A 17,155-nucleotide genomic window follows, 5' to 3' on the forward strand; every position below is an offset into this window, starting at 1 on the left:
CACCGTGTTCCCCAAAGTAATAAAATGAAATAAATTAAATTGACTTAGCAGTTTGATTACCCAGAAGGAGCTAATTAAGATTTATCTGTTTCCTTGTTTATAAACTAGACGTTGAACTTTCCCATTAGTTTGTCTTTTATACTTGGGTGGTTTTATGTACTTCATTGATTTATTTCCACTCTTTTAAAAAGTGTGTGTGTGTGTGTGTGTGTGTGTGTGTGTGTGTGTTACATACATGTGTGGGCGTGTACATGCCACTGAATGCACAGAAACCAACAGAGGACATCAAGTGTCCTTTCTCTCTGCTTTATTTCCTTGGCACCTGGGTCTCTCACTGAACCTAGAGCTTGTATTTTATCAGCTGTACAGGAGGCTCCCATGCCACAGCTGTCTTCCTGTCTCCGTCTACCCCTCAACTCCCCAGCACCAGGGTTATAGACACTGCCATGCCTGGCTGGAGACCTGAACTTGGGTCCTTATGCTTGCAGAGCAAACCCCTAGAATTCCATTTTTAAGTTGCAGTAAATACAGATAGATAGCGTGCAGGTTCCTGCTCCGTTTATCTGCATTATCATTTCAATAGTACGACTACTTTAAATTAATTTAGTTCTTCAGTTATTAGCTTCCAAATAACAAATTGATAGGTTTATATTGAAATTTCTTTTTTTTTTTTTTACAAGTTGTGGTGGTCAGTTTTAATTGTCATCTTCATGGGATCTAGGTCACCTGTGAGGTGGTCCTCTGGTGTACTGCAGGGGGTTAACTTGATGATGTCATCACCTTCACAGAGTCTATTTGCCTGTGAATGGGTCCTCTGTGTACTGCGAGGCTGGGTATCTTGATGATGTCATCACCTTCATGGGATCTGGGTCACCTGTGAGGTGGTCCTCTGTGTACTGGGGGCTTATCTTGATGATGTCATCATCTTCACGGGTTGTAGGTCTCCTGTGAGGTGGTCCTTTGAATACTATGGAGGGTAGAGAAGGGAAGTAGCATCTTCATGATTAGGGAAAGGTATTGAAACTCTGTCATTAGATGGTTTGCAGTGACTCTCCAGTTTACATAGCCACCACATCTTCCCTCCTCTTACAGCACCCATTTCTGGTGTAGCTGCACCTTGATATTGGGTCTGTGCCCAACCTCTCGACGGCTCTGATGGTAGATGTTTAATTTTTCTCTGTTGGGACTTTGAGGAGTCACTCATCAGGGGCCTGTTTGTTTACTTTGTCTTCAAAATTATTTCCACTTCTTTTGTCTTCTTTCATTCTTTGACACCTTTTGTGTTTATTTTTGGCCCTGACTTTACGGCATTTATGAGGAGCTGGAGATGCATGCATGATTGTAATCTGCCACATGTAACCGAAATCAGCTTTTGAGGTTCACCACTTCTTTGGCACGTGACTGTCTGGCCCATTGAGGAAGGGTTCTTGTGGTTAGTCTCCTCCTTCAGGTTTATTCAGAGGAGGTCACTCTCACTTTCAGAATGAACCGAGTGCTGGCCTCCTGACTAAGGTGGTGTATATGTAATGGGGAGTAAGTTGGTTAATGCTACAAAATCAAGTCTGTCGTGAAACCCAGCCATATGAATAATGTCACAAGCATCAGTTTTCCAACATTTTAGAATATGGCTTCTTTACCTTAGGGTTTTACAGAACCACCTGGTCCCAAGTGGGTCAGTCTTTCTCCGTTCTACTCATAGGATGACTTGAGTTGGAAGTTGAAACTCAAGTTGGAAGAAATATTGTTTCTAAGGACTACTGTCTCCAGCGTTGTGTTCTGCAAGGCCTGGGCTCCCATGAAGAACACCTCTATAGACTCATGGAAGCGTGAGTACAGTACACCAGTACAGTAAAATTCATTCAGAAGACGGTGGCGCCAAAGGCTTCTATCACTGGGTATATAAACACAGCTTCAGGATCAGGACCAAGTATCTTCTTTCATCTAACTTTCCTCATCATCCTTAGAGACACATCTGAGCAGCAGGCTCGCTCTCTCTCTCTCTCTCTCTCTCTCTCTCTCTCTCTCTCTCTCTCTCTGTGTGTGTGTGTGTGTATGTGTGTAACAATATGTGTGTAACACTAATAGTTTTAAAAGGTCATGAATTCAAACGGAGTGGGGAGACATGGAAAGAGTTTGAATAGAGAGAGGAAACTATGATAATGAAGTAAAATTTGGTACTCACAAAATTGTAAAAAAAAACAAATTTGAATAAAAAAGAGATGCAGATTCTAGGGTAGTTATCAATACACTGTTCTAAAATAGAAGAAGAATGGGAAATTTGTTGCAGTGTTTAATTAGCGTGCATCAAGGATTACACCCTAATTAAGGATAGTGCGTTCCAGTTTTAAAGGCTCTGATTCCTGCAGGAGTTGAGTATAGAGCAACACGGCCTGGCTTCTGATAGAGAACTGGTAACTCCTTAAGGAAGTCTACAGCTTCATAGGGTGGGGCTAGTGGTTTCTGCTTTGAACACCTTGTGCTCCCTGTTGGTCCATCAAGGTTGAGAGTCTGTGGATGTGCTGGGAGGAAGGCTTCCTGTGTGCTGACTCCTGTTGCCATCGTGACAGACTCACTCCCAGGGCATCTGTTTTGTGGTGGAACTTCCTAGAAGTGTCTCTGCACTAAGCAACGGGCAGGAAGTACTTCTGTCCTTAAAACCAAAATAGACAGTCTCCCTCATTATCGTAGCTCACAGGCATTCAGTTTCTAATGAGATGGGCACATCCCTTGTGGTTTTCACAGATTTAATGATCAGATTATTTAATGCAGAGCTTAAAGGGAAGTGGCCATGGTAAAATAGATGATAGAGATGTTGCTTGAAGTTAAAATAACAACTTTACTTTCCTTCTGTGTTTTATTTTAAACATGTTTTTTCATTTTTTTTATTTTTGACAATTCTTAAAGAGATTTGCTTGTCTTATTTTAGTATGTTTTGGTAGATGTACACCCTTCTCATGTTTTAACATCAAAAGACTATTACCTGAGGACAAAGTAAGACTTTTCAAGAAGAGTTCGGTGTGGTAGGATTCTACATAGTCCTGGCTGTCCTAGAACTCACTCTGTAGACCAGGCTGGCCTCGAACTCACCGAGAGCCACCTGCCTCTGCCTCCTGAGTGCTGGGTTAAAGGCATGTACTACCACCGCCTGGCAAGAATGGATTCTGTTGACCAAGAATAAGAGTCTAGGAAAACCATAATGGTGAACTCTTTTGCAAAGTATTTGAGACCTCTTTGGTAAGAATGGGTACTGTTGGCCAAGAAAAAATGCTCAGGAGTCTGGGGGGATTTGAGTGAAGCCTGGCTCTCCAGATGGCAAAAGATCACCAGATTATTACCTAATCCACTTCCAGCCTTATGGGCTGCAACAGATGTAAATCTTTTCCATTGAAGAGAAAAGCCTGCAAGCTTAACATTCCTGGTTTCTCTAGTGCTGTTGTAACCATGAGAACCTCTGACTCTCTACGATAGGGTACATGAAGATGTTTCACACACTGCCTGGTAGCAGCTATGCTCTGTAATAGTTGCTGCAAGGGTTATTCTTAAAGAGAGAAAATGCCCATGAAGTTTTTATCAAGAAAGAAAGACCTTCAGCTAGATACTAAAGAAGAAGCACAATCAGAAAAACATATTAGAGAACAAAAGCTCAAATCTGCAAGTAATGTAATATTTATATTTCTTCTTAAGTAGTTAGGGACATTTTATTTATTTATTGGAGGAAGGCCACTTGTTTCATTCCTGGCTACTTAGTCCTGAAATAATCACACAGAAACTGTATTAATTAAATCACTGCTTAACCCATTAACTCTAACTTTTAATTGGCTGACTCTTATATATAAATTTAACCCATTTCTATTAATCTGTGAATGGCCACGTGGCTGTGGCTTACCGGCTAAAGTTCGGCATCTGTCTCTGGCGGGGCTACATGGTTTCTCTCTGACTCCGCCTCCTTTCTCCCAGCATTCTGTTTAATTTTCCCTGCTTAGCTCTGTTTCCCTATAGCTCTGCTGTAGGCAGTTCCTTTATTAATCAATGATATTCACAGCATACAGAGGGGAATCCCACATCATTTATTAGCCAAAAAGCACTATTTATCAAAAATATTTGGCTCAGGCCAGCCTAGGATACCCGAGAGCCTGTCTAAATACTAAAAATCATAATCATCACTGTTGCTGTTTGGAGAAGAGTCTTGGCAGGGTAGTGGGAACCACATAGGGCCGTGTCATTTAATGAAGTTTCATTAGTGTTTTAATCTCTCACTGAGAGCTGTGTAGAGGAGGCATTGTGAGCCCATTTCACAGATGCAGCTTCAAGGCTCATAGCCCCCATGGCCTCTCACTAGTCCAGTGTCAAAGCTCTCAGTTCTCTGGGTTTCAAGTATGTCCTTGCATTTCCAGAGGTAGCTCACGGAAGAACCAGTGTTTCTGTTGTGCCACATCAAAGAGCCTCTGTTAGGCTTGGCTGTGTTTGTACTTCTTGACTTCAAACGCTTAAGGACTAATTCTGGAATTTTCTAAGAAGGAAGAAGTAAGCAAAGAAGGCATCTCAACTGCCTTGTGTATTCAGTCACCCCGCACACTTCAGATCTTGTTTGTAGCTTGGTATGTTGAGCTTCGCTCTCTTATACTCAGTACTTTGGCTTTCAAGACCATGCTGGGTTGAAGGAAAGGGAAGGTTGGTGCTTCAGGTTGCTCTTCAGGCTGACAGGGGAAGTGTCCTGAAGAGGAAAGGCAACAGAGCATCCTTCCGAACCTAGCGACCACAGACAGGCCTGGGGCTGGAGGACATAAGCCCTGTGAAGCCCAAAGGTTCTGAGAGCCCCTTTCCCAGCAGCTCACACATGAAGTCCATCTCCCGCCCGTCTCTGTGGTTTTGGCTGCAGGCCTGGGTCAGTAACTTGCATCTCATTCTAGTTCTTTGTGCTAGACTTTGCAGCTGGCGGTTTAGCTTCAGTGGTCTTTCTGTCAATCTGTCCTGTGTGCCTCATGGCGGGAGAAAGCCAGCTCCTGTGGATCACGGAAGGCGTGTTCCTTCTCCTTGGAGCGCCTGTGCTCATGTTCCAACACAGCAAAATAATTAGCGGTGTCATTGATGACCGTGTGCTAGCAAACAATGATTAATCATACTTCAAATTCTCTGAGACAAACATTAATCCTCTGTGGTTGAAATTAAACCCATTTATTTAGTGCTGAGACTGGTTGTCCCTTCAATTATTATGAAAATCTTGACCATTCTTAATGACTTACTCTTTGAGATTTTTTTTTTTTAAAAAGCAGAATTCTTACCATGTTTTAACAGCCAGGATGATGGTGGATTGTGATTTAATGAGTAACAGGATATGTTATTTTGAAGAACACAAGCACCTTCTTGGTAGCTCATGCCACTATTCCTCTGACCCCCCCCAAAAAAATGTTTGTTGGGCAAAACCACTATTGAAATTTTGTTTGCAAATTCATCTTTAAGGTCAGTGTCACCAAACAGTTGCACAGGAAAACTATCCTGAAATAGTTAAGCGAGGACCAGTAGTAGCTTGGGTAGCTGTTGACATAAAGTATTTACTTGGAAGAGAATTCTTAGCATTTTTGCCCCATGTCAGCACAATAAGAATTTGCAGGAAGGGGGGCACATTAATGTACTTGTCGAGGATTAATGACCTGCTGGAACATTTGTGGTGGGGAATATGTTATAGATAGTATCATAAATGCAGTAATTAAAAAACTGCACACTGAACACTTTGGACTGGCGGAGAGATTCCTTCCCTCCCCTGGCTTGCATTCAAGTGAGTGCTGGATTGTTTAGCTTGCTCCTTTGCCTTCTGGAGAGTGGAAAGGGGAATGCCCATCTCAAGGGGTTGTTTCTGCACGGCCAGTGCGCTCCAAGGCCAAGGGCAAGCCCAGTGTGTACAAGCTGCTTTCCACTTGAGCCCTGGAAAAAAGTGTGTTGGGGATGTATTGTTCACAACGTATTTTTTGCTGATCACGGACATGATGAGACTGGGAGTATCAAGTTACTTTCTCTCAGTCAGGGAAACAAACAAACAAACTTGTCATGTAGTACATACTAGTAAACTATCCCTCCCCTTTCGAACCTCTGTTATTGAGATTATTTCCAGACAGATATTAGCGTTGTTCTTCTGTACACTGTATGAGACGTGTTCCGTAGGGTCTGGAATGCCTCGGAGCTCATGTGTTAGAAGGAAACTAATAGAATTGCAAATATGTTAGGACAGAAACACAGGCTGCACCTGAGGTGGATTTTCAAGGTAGTGAGTCTTGATGCTCTCCTCGCTGTTTATCTTGTGGTCCCCATGGGTTGAAGCCAGGCAGGTTGCTGTGAGGTTGAGCATCTGGGAGCAGCGGCCCCATACTGCTAGAGTGATGAGCCTGTCCTTCAGAAGTAAACAGGTGAGCAGATGTAGCCTTCAGCTCCTGTTCCTTTGTGTGCTCGGGGTCTTTACACCTCTGCTTGTTTCCTGTTTAAAGAGCATCATCCCATAATTTCGGTGACCAACCTTGTGCTATTTATTTATGAACTCATAAAGACTCCCTTTTGTGTAAAATAATTGTAGTTGGATGCGATTTGCAGTGTTCCTTCGAGTCTGTCGGGGTAGGACAGCTGGACTGTTTCTGTTCTCACCGCTTAATTGGCCTCCTTACTCTTCAGCTGGGAAAATTATTCAGTCATATACTGGTTTATTGAATCATTCACATTTATTGCATGCTGACTGTCTTCTGTGCTCTAGGAATACAAAAATGAATGACCCAGTTAGTGGCTTCTGCTGCTTTGGTACCAGATCTATGGCGGCTAACCCGAGTGATGAGCACATGGTTCTGTGAGACTGTCACCATAGTGGTGGCCTGGATAGCGTTTCTATGTAGAGTAGGCAACCGGCTAGAACAGTCAGGCACTGCTTGGGAGATTGCACATCCGCTCCTCAAGGTGTTTTTCATTGTGTTCGGTTTCTAGCGAACATTCCTGCTTTTGTTGTTACGTCGGGATTTATTCCAGTAGCTGAGTTGCTCCATGCATTCCTAACCCTGTGGGGAAAAGCCGGAAGTGGGGTGTGTATGGTCAGTTTTCGAGGCTTGGGGCTAGGAAGTCTCCAGCAGATGCCACTGTCAACTCCGCCCCACCCCCAACCCCTGCCCCCTGCTTTTATTCGCCAGTGCCTGTCTGGTGCTGCTTAGGTGGGTTATCCTTTTAAGTGTTGGGATTGCTGTGGCTCACAAAGACTGGCCAATGGTGAGCCAGAACCAGGACTGTAATTAGTGAACTGTAAGCAAACCTTGGGAACATGGGAACATGGGAACATTGGCACCCAAAGCCCAAGGTTGTCTTAGGAAGCACTTTCTTCTACATCATTCACCCATGCACTGCCTTAATTCTAGCAAGCAATGTACGTCCCTGCTTTGATAACTAGCATGTGTGTTTGTTTACCTTTAAACCAGGTTGGATGGTTTTCATTGGGTGCGGGGGCAGGGGTCACATACCAGAGACCAATATCTGTCTTTTCCACTGTTTACTGGTGACCTCATTCTGGACAAAGAACTGTGTGTGTGTGTGTGTGTGTGTGTGTGTGTGTGTGTGTGTGTGTGTGTGTGTGTGTGTGTGAAGTGCAGGTATCAATGTATACAAATATAGGGGACAGAGGAGGACATTGAAAAATCTTCCTCTATGATAGTCTCTGTCTCTCTGTCAGCCCCATGAGTTGTAGATGAACCTGAAGCGTACTGTTTTGACTAGGCTATGCTAGTTGACCTGGGACCTGCCCATCTCTGCCCCCTCACTCCATCCCTACCCCGTTTACTAGCACGTGAGGCCTTACCTAGCTTTTATGTGTGCTTTAGGGACTTGAACTCAAGTCCTCTTGCTTTCACCCCAAGTGCTTTTCCCAATGACCTGTCTTCCCATGTATCCTCAGGAATGGTAATGTCATTTGGTGTGCCTTCGCTAATATCCCAGTTCTGCTGTGGATACAGTAGAACCAGAAGATTAGCCCTTATGCTCCTTCCAGTATCAAGGGGTGTGGATTGTTTTTCACGTCCGGTCTCTTCATCTGAACTTCTGTCCACTTTCCTGCCTCTGGAGAGCTAATTCATCTTTTCTTGCCCTGGTTCTCCGCGCCGTCCTTGCCATTGTACTGGTTCCTTCAGTGCAAAGCTCTGTGCATCCACTGACCCTGAAGCTCTTACAGAATGGTCTGTCCCCTTACATGCTACGCCACGCAGTCTGTTGATGCTGTTCCCTGTCTCCTCCCTGCCACTAACTCCGCCCTCAGTCAAGGCGGCCAGCGGTTTTCAAATGTCAGAATCAAAAGTATTTTTGTTTTTGATCTTCATTTGCCTCTGTATCCCATGGCGCTTCTCCGGAGACCTCTGTGGCCTGGTTTTTGCTACAAGGGCGTGGTTGGCTTTCTGGTCTGACATTGCTAGCGCCTGTCTCTTGGTACTAATGGTGTAGTCTTCTCTCTGCCCACAATCCTTCTGTGATTCTGTGACATTGCTTCGATGTCTCTGCCTCTCGGTGTGAGTTCCTTAATGCTTTTGCATCTTATTCTGTCTTCTTCTCCAGGCCTCGAATCTTCCACACCTCAGTTTTTTAAAGCTACAGACTGACCTGTTGGTCTTCCTATTCCTTCCCTGGTGTTCTACACTTGAGATCTAAGTCCATCAGTCTGCATGGAGTTGATCGAGTTGTTCTCCCTGTGGCATCTTGATGTTTCCAAATGCTAATTTGTTTCATCCTTTCCCTGTTCACTTCTATTTTCTCAGTCTTCAGCCTGCCTCTCCTGTCTGCATGGTTGTAACAAGTGGGCTGGCCTTGCTACTCTGCTTCTACCATGCCCCTTTGGATCCACCCGGAGAGAGTGGTCCCTCTGGAACCCACATCTGACCCAGACTTAGCTGGCCGCAACCAGGTCTAGTCAGAGATTTCTGAAAGAGATCCAGAGTTGCCAGCTGGCCCTAGTCTTCCTCCCTGGTCTGATAACATGGGTGTCATTCTGTAGAGGGACCAAGAGCAGTAAGCCATATGGTAGAGTTTTTCTCCACTGCCTTTGCCTGACTCCAGCCCAGCCTCAGACATGTTAGACACCCTTTGTTCCTGGATGCCTTCTCTGACCTCTTCTTGTCTGGGCTAGAGACCTCTGCTGGGTGACAATCAAATCCTTGCACTTACCCACTACCCTACAGGGCCCATCCTGTGCAAGTCCCTCAGCCCGGTGAACCACTGTCCTTAGAAACTGAGACGCTATTTTATTCATCTTGTTGAGGAATGCTGACGTCAAGTAAAGTTGTAACCTGTGCTCTTTAAATGAAAAGTTGTAGTGAGGGGCTGCGGGCAGGCCTGCTTTTCATCCTGCCCGGCTCCTGCACAGCTAGTTTAGCCCCAGAAATAATAACACACAAATTGTATTCATTTAAGCACTGCCTGGCCCATTATCTCTAGAGAGTTAGTTACTGACTAACTCTCATATCTTGATATTAACCCATTTCTATTAATCTGCATCACACCACGAGGTGTGGCTTACCGGGAAAGATTCAGCATGTCTGACCTGGTGGCTGGTTCCATGGCATCTGGCTCATAGCCCTCTTCCCTGCATTCTGTTCTGTTTTCTCCGCCTACCTAATTTTCTGTCCTATCAAGGGGCCAAGGCAGTCTCTTTATTGACCAATGAAAATAACACAATAGACAGATAACCCTCCTCCATCAAAACGTTAATGATAGTAATTTAATTAATATTCACAAAGATGCATAAAAGTGTGAATATTTGTTACTTTTAGAAGGGAGCACAAAAGGACCTTCTATACAGAGTTTAATTGATGTGTGCAGATGTGTTACTGTTTCCTCCCTCCCTCCCTCCCTGCCTCTCTCCCTCCCTTCCATCCTTCCTTCTTTCCTTCCTTCCTTATCACTTTGACATGTAACCTTTCCAATTCAATACATTTTCTTTTTTCCATTTGAGTTCTTATAGTATTATTGGCAGGGTGTTTGTTCAGGTGTCACGGCAACAAGCCAAGTCAGTTCTTTCCTTGACTACGGAGATGCACAATCACCCCAATGCTGTGGGATAGGTGGACTTTCCATCCCTGACCAGGGAGGGATTCTTAGGTACCTGCCCTTTTGTCCCCCTCACCCGAGGGGCCACATGCTAACCCTCTGCAGGCTCCATGCCCGCTGCAGGGACAGAGCGATTCCTTCCCGCATGTGACAATGAATAATTCATAAACACGGTTATCTGGAAGGAGGTGGTCATCATTAGCATTTTAATGAAAAAACATGCGATCATTATCCTAAGACTGTTTTATTTCTACCTTTTTGTGTCCTCTCCTTCAACAGCTAGCCACCTCACTGTTTCCAGAGTCCATAGGAGTTCCGGAGTTCCCTGCTAACGCGCTGACTGTCGCTATGGGCAGAAGGTACCCACAGGCTCGCCCGTGTCCAGGCAGCTCATGTATGTATGCCACCGTGCACGTGTGTCTTCTTCCTCCTTCTCTCCCTCTGCCTTTCCTTCCTTCCTTCCCTTTCTCTTTTCTCATTGTAGAATATCCCAGGGCTCCAACCTGGTGAACGCTCATAAGATATCTGTGAGAGTATTTAGAAACGTAGAAGAACGTTTTGTTCTCCGTTAAGGTTTTCGTATCAGATAGTGATGAATGTTATCTAAATTAGTATTTTTTATTATAATCAAGTAGCCCTATCAGACCAGATGATGCTTCTGTATTTCAGTGTTATCCATTCATCCACAGCCTTTAAAATGCTTTTTCTTTTCTCATCACAATATATGAAACATTTAAGACAATAGGAATGCCACAAATTAAAAGCATTTCCCAGTGACTGTTTTAATTCCATTACAAAAAACAAAACCCCAAACTCCACTCTGGTCCTAGGGAGGCCCCAGCAGTGAGCCTTTGTTTTCTGTGCTTTGGGTAGAATGCCTTGGTTCATGTGTCTCCGCGCTCACTGAAGGCAGACACACTGCCCTGGAGATGGCTCTGTCTTTCAGCACTGAAACTCGTCCAGCCACTTTTGGGAAGTGGTCTGTTGCTCTTCAGATGGTCCTTACCCGCTGATTAATGTCGCTGCGGGACGAGAAGGGCCTCTTGCCTCCCATCTGATGGTCTGCCCCTTTGTTGATGTCTTCGACCGTCTTATTCTTCACTTCCTTTGATCTTCCAGCTGTATAGACGATTCATTTATTTTGTTACTTTCCTTTGGCCTCTCTAGAATGTTGGTCCAGGTCAGGGAGGCCTTGGGATGTCTCCCCCACACTTGTTTTGCTCCTACAGTGATATTTATTTATCTTCACTCTGCAGCCCCATTTCCTTGTACAGCTCAGGGTTTGTTTTCTTCCTAGAAGAGTTAGAAACCTCTTGAGGCGCCTGTATAGTCAACCTGGCCGTTAGAAGCAGTGGTGTTTTAGAAGCCCTGGGGATGGACTGCTCCTCACAATTGCAGAGATTCCCATCAACCACCAGCCGCAAGGCAGCAGCACTGGGGCAAACAGGGACCCCTGGAAGAGCTCTGCTCTTGCTGGGCGGAGAGCTCAGTGAGGACCCAGGCTTGCTTCACAGCAGCCGCAGGGTGACTCAAACCATCTGTAACTCCAGTCCCAGGGGTCCTTGTCTTCTTCTGGCCTCTGATGATACCAGCACACATAGGGGTGCACATACATACATGCGGGCCATCACCCATAAACAAGAAATAAAGAGAAATAAGTCTTTAAGAACGTAATTAAAACAAGAAGTAAAATGAGCTGCTTTAGAGAAGAGCGTCACCAGGGTAACACGTGTACCTGGGTGCTGCAGAGGGAGACAGACGGACACACTGTGGCCAATGCCTGTGAGAGCTGAGGGTGGATTTCTGTATTTTTAAACTTTCACATTTTAAGTGGTTATGTAAGTACCTATGTAATCTCTATTTTGTCCCTTACCCTCAAAGCTGAAATTATCCGTGATATTGCTGGGGGTGGGGATCCCTACCCTTTCTGTATGGGGACACTGAAAGCCATACACACCGTTGATCCACGTGCCTTGGTAGGATCTGACATTTTCTTCTTGGCCTATACAAATGCCACTTTCACGGGGTCCACTCAAAAGTGTTGGGAGAGGGATTCTTCCTTCAAAATTCTTACAGTTCTATTGCTTGGGCTCCGAGAAGAGTGGAAGACATACATCTAGACAGGAGACTCGTGTTTGTGGAAATGCTTTTTCCTCACCGTCTGGGAACAGAGACACCACCTGTGATTTTTCTCGAACATACTATGCATTCCATGTCGCACAGGCCTGTACTGCCCGGGACTTTCAAGGAATCACTTCTGTCCCTCCTGAGGTGTTTCCTACCTAGAACTCTCCAGGAGAAAGCCGTTCCTCCCTCCCTTTCACTGGGCCACGCACATCTAGCTGGCCTCCGAGTGGAGGTGGCTTCCAATCGCTGTTCCGTGGCTTCTGCTAAGGAGGTTGCTTGCATCTGTTTGGATTGGGAGGAGTGTGAGTGACCCCCTTTTCCAAGGGTTATATGTCGCCTGGGGTTGCCCTCCTGGGAGTCTGGAAGGTAGCTCACACCCTCTTGTTTCCATCTCTGTGGTGCTTATCTATTTATGTATTTTTATTTATTTTCTGTTATCACTCCCCAGTCCCCTGCCCCAGCATCCCCCTTTATCTGTGTGGCTTCTTTGCCATTCCCTTCCTCCCTCCTTTGTTTCTCGCCTTTCCTGATGACTCGTGAGGTTTGCTAGTGAAGATCTGCAGCCTAGGTTCTTGGAGCCCTTACACTCAGTGGCCCTTTCTGCTCTCACATCAGGCAAAGAAACTAAGATGATCCAGGGGCCCAGTGCCAGGCCTCTGTCTCTGTAGGGTCATACTGTTCCCTGGGTAGTATTTCACACAAAAAAAACAACAACAAAAATATCTCTTCTGTTTATAATTTTATCATCAAGTGTGATCAGAATAGCAGTCAAGGGTTGGCAGTACACACTGCTATACTTGGGGTTGTTTTTGAGGCTCTTTTGTCGAATTGGAGTTTTAATTTTCTTTCTGTTTGGGGAATCTGCCTTCCAGCAGTATCTTTTCACACAGGAGGGCGCTCCTCTGTGATGGAATGTGCACTGGCATCCACTGAGCCCTGGAATAGGAAGTGAAGTAGCCACAGCTGACCTTGCCTGATCTCTTAAAGCAGTTATGTTTGCTTTTGTCAAGACCCGACTTTAAAGTATTCCAGGAATTGCTAGTATAGTGGCCTCATGGTTTATTGCTGTATATATCCAACTGTCTGTCTGTTTGCATGTCTGAAGCTACCACTGTAGCTGTGGACCTCAGACCCTGCCTGAAGCCCCCCCCCTCCCGCCTTCAAATTTCAGCATACATAGTTAATCCCTCTGGGGAATGTCTGTCTCAGACCCTGCTACTCCCTTGCTGGAAGGGTTTGGGGCTTTCTTGTCAGTCCAGAAAGTCTCCCTATTATATTTGTATCATCTATTTTTTCTTTTTAATACTCATTTCACTATAATAAACAGTCAAGATTGTTTGTATTGTGTTTTTTTTTTTTTTAACCAAAATCTCATTCCATGCTTGAAGCTGATCCTTGCGGTAATGTGCCCTTTACCCTTTGGGCCCTGGGCTGGCCCTCTTTCTTTAGCCTCCCCGAAATGATGATGTATCCTTTTGGCAACGTGCTAACACTCTGCTCCCTTTTGTCCCCATCTCATAGATGGGGGAGAACTTAATGGCATGACATCCACTAACTTAGGTGACATCTTGACAGGTTCCCCTCACGGCCTGAAAGGTTTAACAGGAATGGTGGCTGACACCTGTCTTGCATTCCTCCCCTTCCCTGAGGTACTCGGGAGTATCCTGCAGACAGCTCTCTATAGAAGAGGAGCAGTCATGGGGCTGCTCTATAAACCATGCCTGGAATGAGGGTTTCATAAAGACAGCGACACCAGTAAAGAGGGAGTAGGAAGGTCCCAGCGCTGCCAAAGATAACTTTTAAACACTGCGCTGAATTCTTTCCCCTACGCCAAGCACGTAGCTTTATTTCCTTACTCGGTGTGTCTTTGCTGACAACAGTGGAATAATGTACAAGATGCTTGCACAGCAAAGCGCCATTTTTGTTTTTTGGTCGGAGAACATTCTATATCCGAGCGACATCCTCAGCCCTGTAAATCCCTTTCTAACCAGTTTGTTGACCTTCACGGTAGACTGGAACAGCCAGGGTCAGAGGTCACGATTGCAGGTGGCGCTTGCTGAGTTCCCTGCGTGGAAGGGGAAACTTTCCAGATTGGACACTGCTAGTCAGGATCAGGCTGCTAGACTCACCTCTACCTTCCACGCTTCGACCTCAGCGCCCGGTGTGAAAGCGTGACGTAGGTACCTGGAAATACTAAGAGTGAGCTTGAACAGAGCTGGTGGTCTCGGGCGAGGGATGTGTCTTCGGCTCAGCTTGGGTTTCAGGAAACATTTGGATTTTGACTAAAACCAGAACACTGAGCACTGTGTTCAAGGTTGAACAGCGAAGTGAACTTCAATGACCAGAACAGCCCAGACAGGATGTGGTCCTCAAGAAAATTTGTCCCGTGCATGAGGCAGGATTGTGAAGGTCCAAGAGGCTGGGGTTCTTGGGGAAGCTCAAGGTTGTCATAATAAGATCCACAAATGAGTGGGTGTGGGATTTGGGAGAAGTTAGAAACAACCAATCTTAAGATGGCAGCAACATCCACCATCCCTGTTTTTTAAAATTGTGTGTATATGTAGCAGACAATGAAGGGAGACACCATGGTGACATCTCTCATGTACCTTCCTGGTCCACGCGGATGAATCTGATCTATTTGACTCTTCATGTGGCTCGTTCTGACATACCAAATTTTTCCTATTTGTGATTGTATATTTCATTGCTTTTCCTGAATGAACCCATAATCAATAGCAGCGCATAGGTTAACTTCAAGGGAATTATCCTTTTGTTGTCCTTCGAGATTAATCGCTGCCTAGAATTCTTACAACATTTTCTTAAAAGAAAAGAAAGAAAGAAATACCTTACTGGCTACCCTGGGCTGGGACTCACATAAGTGTCTGGCTCGTCTTTAGAGAAGCTTCCTCGTGTAGGAGATGGGAGCTAATACAGAGATGCAAATCTGGACAGTGTGCAGAGTTAGAGACCTTGAACATTCAATCCTAAATGAGACGTCTCCATCAATCCCTCCCTCTCGGGACTCAGGGTACTATGCAGAAGAGGAGACAGAAAGATTGTAAGAGCCGGAGGGATGGGTACCACTGAGGACACAACAGGACTGGCACACGTATGAACTCACAGAGACTGTGGCAGCATGTATAGATCCAAGCCAAAAGAGGCTCCAGCATTGAGAGGAGAAGTAGACACAACCCCATTCCTAACCCTGAAGTTATTTCCAGCTCACCACTGCCTACAAAGAAAAACTAGTGTTCTCCAGTGGTGTCTCACTGGGTTTACAGGTCACACGTAGGGCAGGCCCCAGCAGTGGATGGCCAGCACAAAATAGACTCGATGATATTTTGGAGATCTTTTTGTCTCATAATACTTTGTTTGGGCATTTTTTAAAAACCTTGTTTGTCTTTTACTTATCTGTTGTAGTTTTGGAGTGTGGGTGGGTGTTCAAGCGTGTGTTCGTATACACACATGCTTGCTTGCATGTGCATGTTTTTCTCTTTGAAAGAAAGAGAGAAAGGAGCTGTGAAGTTGGTTCGATAGGGAGGTGGGGAGGATCTGGGAAGAGATGAGGGAGGGGAAATCATGATTAGAATATATTGCATGAAAAACATATTTTCAGTAAAAAATAATCAATGATTGAAGGTGAAATTATTCTGCTAAAAGGTTTATTTCCATATGCTCAAAAAGTTGCTAAATTTGTGCAGGAGCTCTTAGTGGGGGTTGGAGGTGAGTTGTCCCTCTCAGCTCCCGCATCCTCCTGTGGACCCATCCCATTGTAGAAAGGAGTGGCAGGGCCATCCTCACCAATGGTACTTGCTTAACTGTTTGCATAGCCTTCATTTCCTCAAACTTTCTAAAACTGAATGTTTCAGTTAATGTCCCATTGCTGTGAAGAGACACCATGGCGTGGCAACTCCTATAGAGGAGGACATTTAATTGGGGCTGGCTTATAGGTTCAGAGGTTTAGTTCTTTATCATCATGGTGGGAAGTCTGGCAATGTGCAGGCAAGCGTGGTGCCGGAGAGGTAGCTCAGAGTTCTACATTTGGATCGGCAGCAGAAAGAGTAAAACTGGACCTGGCTTGAGCTTCTGAAACCTCACATGCCACCCCGAATGACGCACTTCCTCCAATAAGCCTACCCCTACTCCAACAAGACCACAAACCTAATTATTTCAAATAATGACACCTTCTATAAGTCTGCAGGGTCCATTTTTTATCCAAACTGCTAAACCGAGCCTTCACATTTAAACCTCTGTCCCACAGCCCAAGTGTGGGTCCATGTGAAATATGGGAAGTGTGTTGGATATGTATTGAAGGTGTGGCCTGTTTTCATTATTTCTGATACATCTTGGTTTCAAGGTTCCCGTTGATCTTTGAAGTGACAAGCGGCCCGACTTTCCATGTGGTAACCGCTTAGGGAGGTGAAATAGGGCAGACTCCTTGGGAGGTGAGGCTTAGTCCCAACCTTGCTCCTCTTTGCTTAGGCTCAGGGCTGTGGCCAAGACATCTAGCTCAACTTGAGTATCATTTTTATTGTCTGTAAGTCAAGGAGCTGGGCTGGCTGATGGGAAAGCGCTGGCCTAAGAAATTCTGCTCCTTCTGCTTTCCAGAGAGAAGCATCCAAATGAAGTCTTACTCCAGGGAGAACCGAGGAAGAAGTAGCACATGTATTCAAGACATAGAACTCGGGATATTATCTGCTAGTGTCTTAGAGGGGGTTACTATTGCTTTGATGAAACACCATGACCAAAAGCAAGTTGGGAAGGAAAGGGTTTGTTTGGCTTACCCTTCCACATCATAGTCTCTTGTTGAAGGAAGTCTGGACAGAAACTCAAACAAGGCAGGAGCTGATGCAGAGGCCTTTGTGGGATGTGGCTCACTGGCTTGCTACTTCTGGCTTATTCAGCCTGATTTCTTGTAGAACCCAGGACCACAGGCCCAGAGATGGCAAATGAACTGGACCCTCCCATATCAATC

The 17,155-nt window shown here is 45.2% G+C and overlaps 1 protein-coding gene across 11 annotated transcripts in view; it reads left to right on the plus strand.

Moving 5' to 3' along the window:
• Positions 1 to 17,155, plus strand: part of Apbb2 (amyloid beta precursor protein binding family B member 2) — a 331,864-nt gene that overhangs the window by 119,640 nt on the left and 195,069 nt on the right. For 8 of the 11 annotated variants that reach the window (XM_085691832.2, XM_085691831.2, XM_085691823.2 and 5 more), the window contains exon 3: positions 10,336 to 10,450. The exons of 1 other annotated variant lie outside the window; for it this stretch is intronic. The gene's annotated coding sequence lies outside the window, so the exon portion shown is untranslated. Of the gene's footprint in view, positions 1 to 1,681; positions 1,827 to 10,335; positions 10,451 to 17,155 lie in introns of those variants that run through there. 2 more of the 11 variants (XM_085691825.2, XM_085691826.2) reach the window with 2 other exon arrangements.

This window comes from Myodes glareolus, chromosome 8 (genome assembly GCF_982192425.1).
Source record: "Myodes glareolus chromosome 8, mMyoGla1.1, whole genome shotgun sequence".
Lineage (NCBI taxonomy): Eukaryota > Metazoa > Chordata > Mammalia > Rodentia > Cricetidae > Myodes > Myodes glareolus.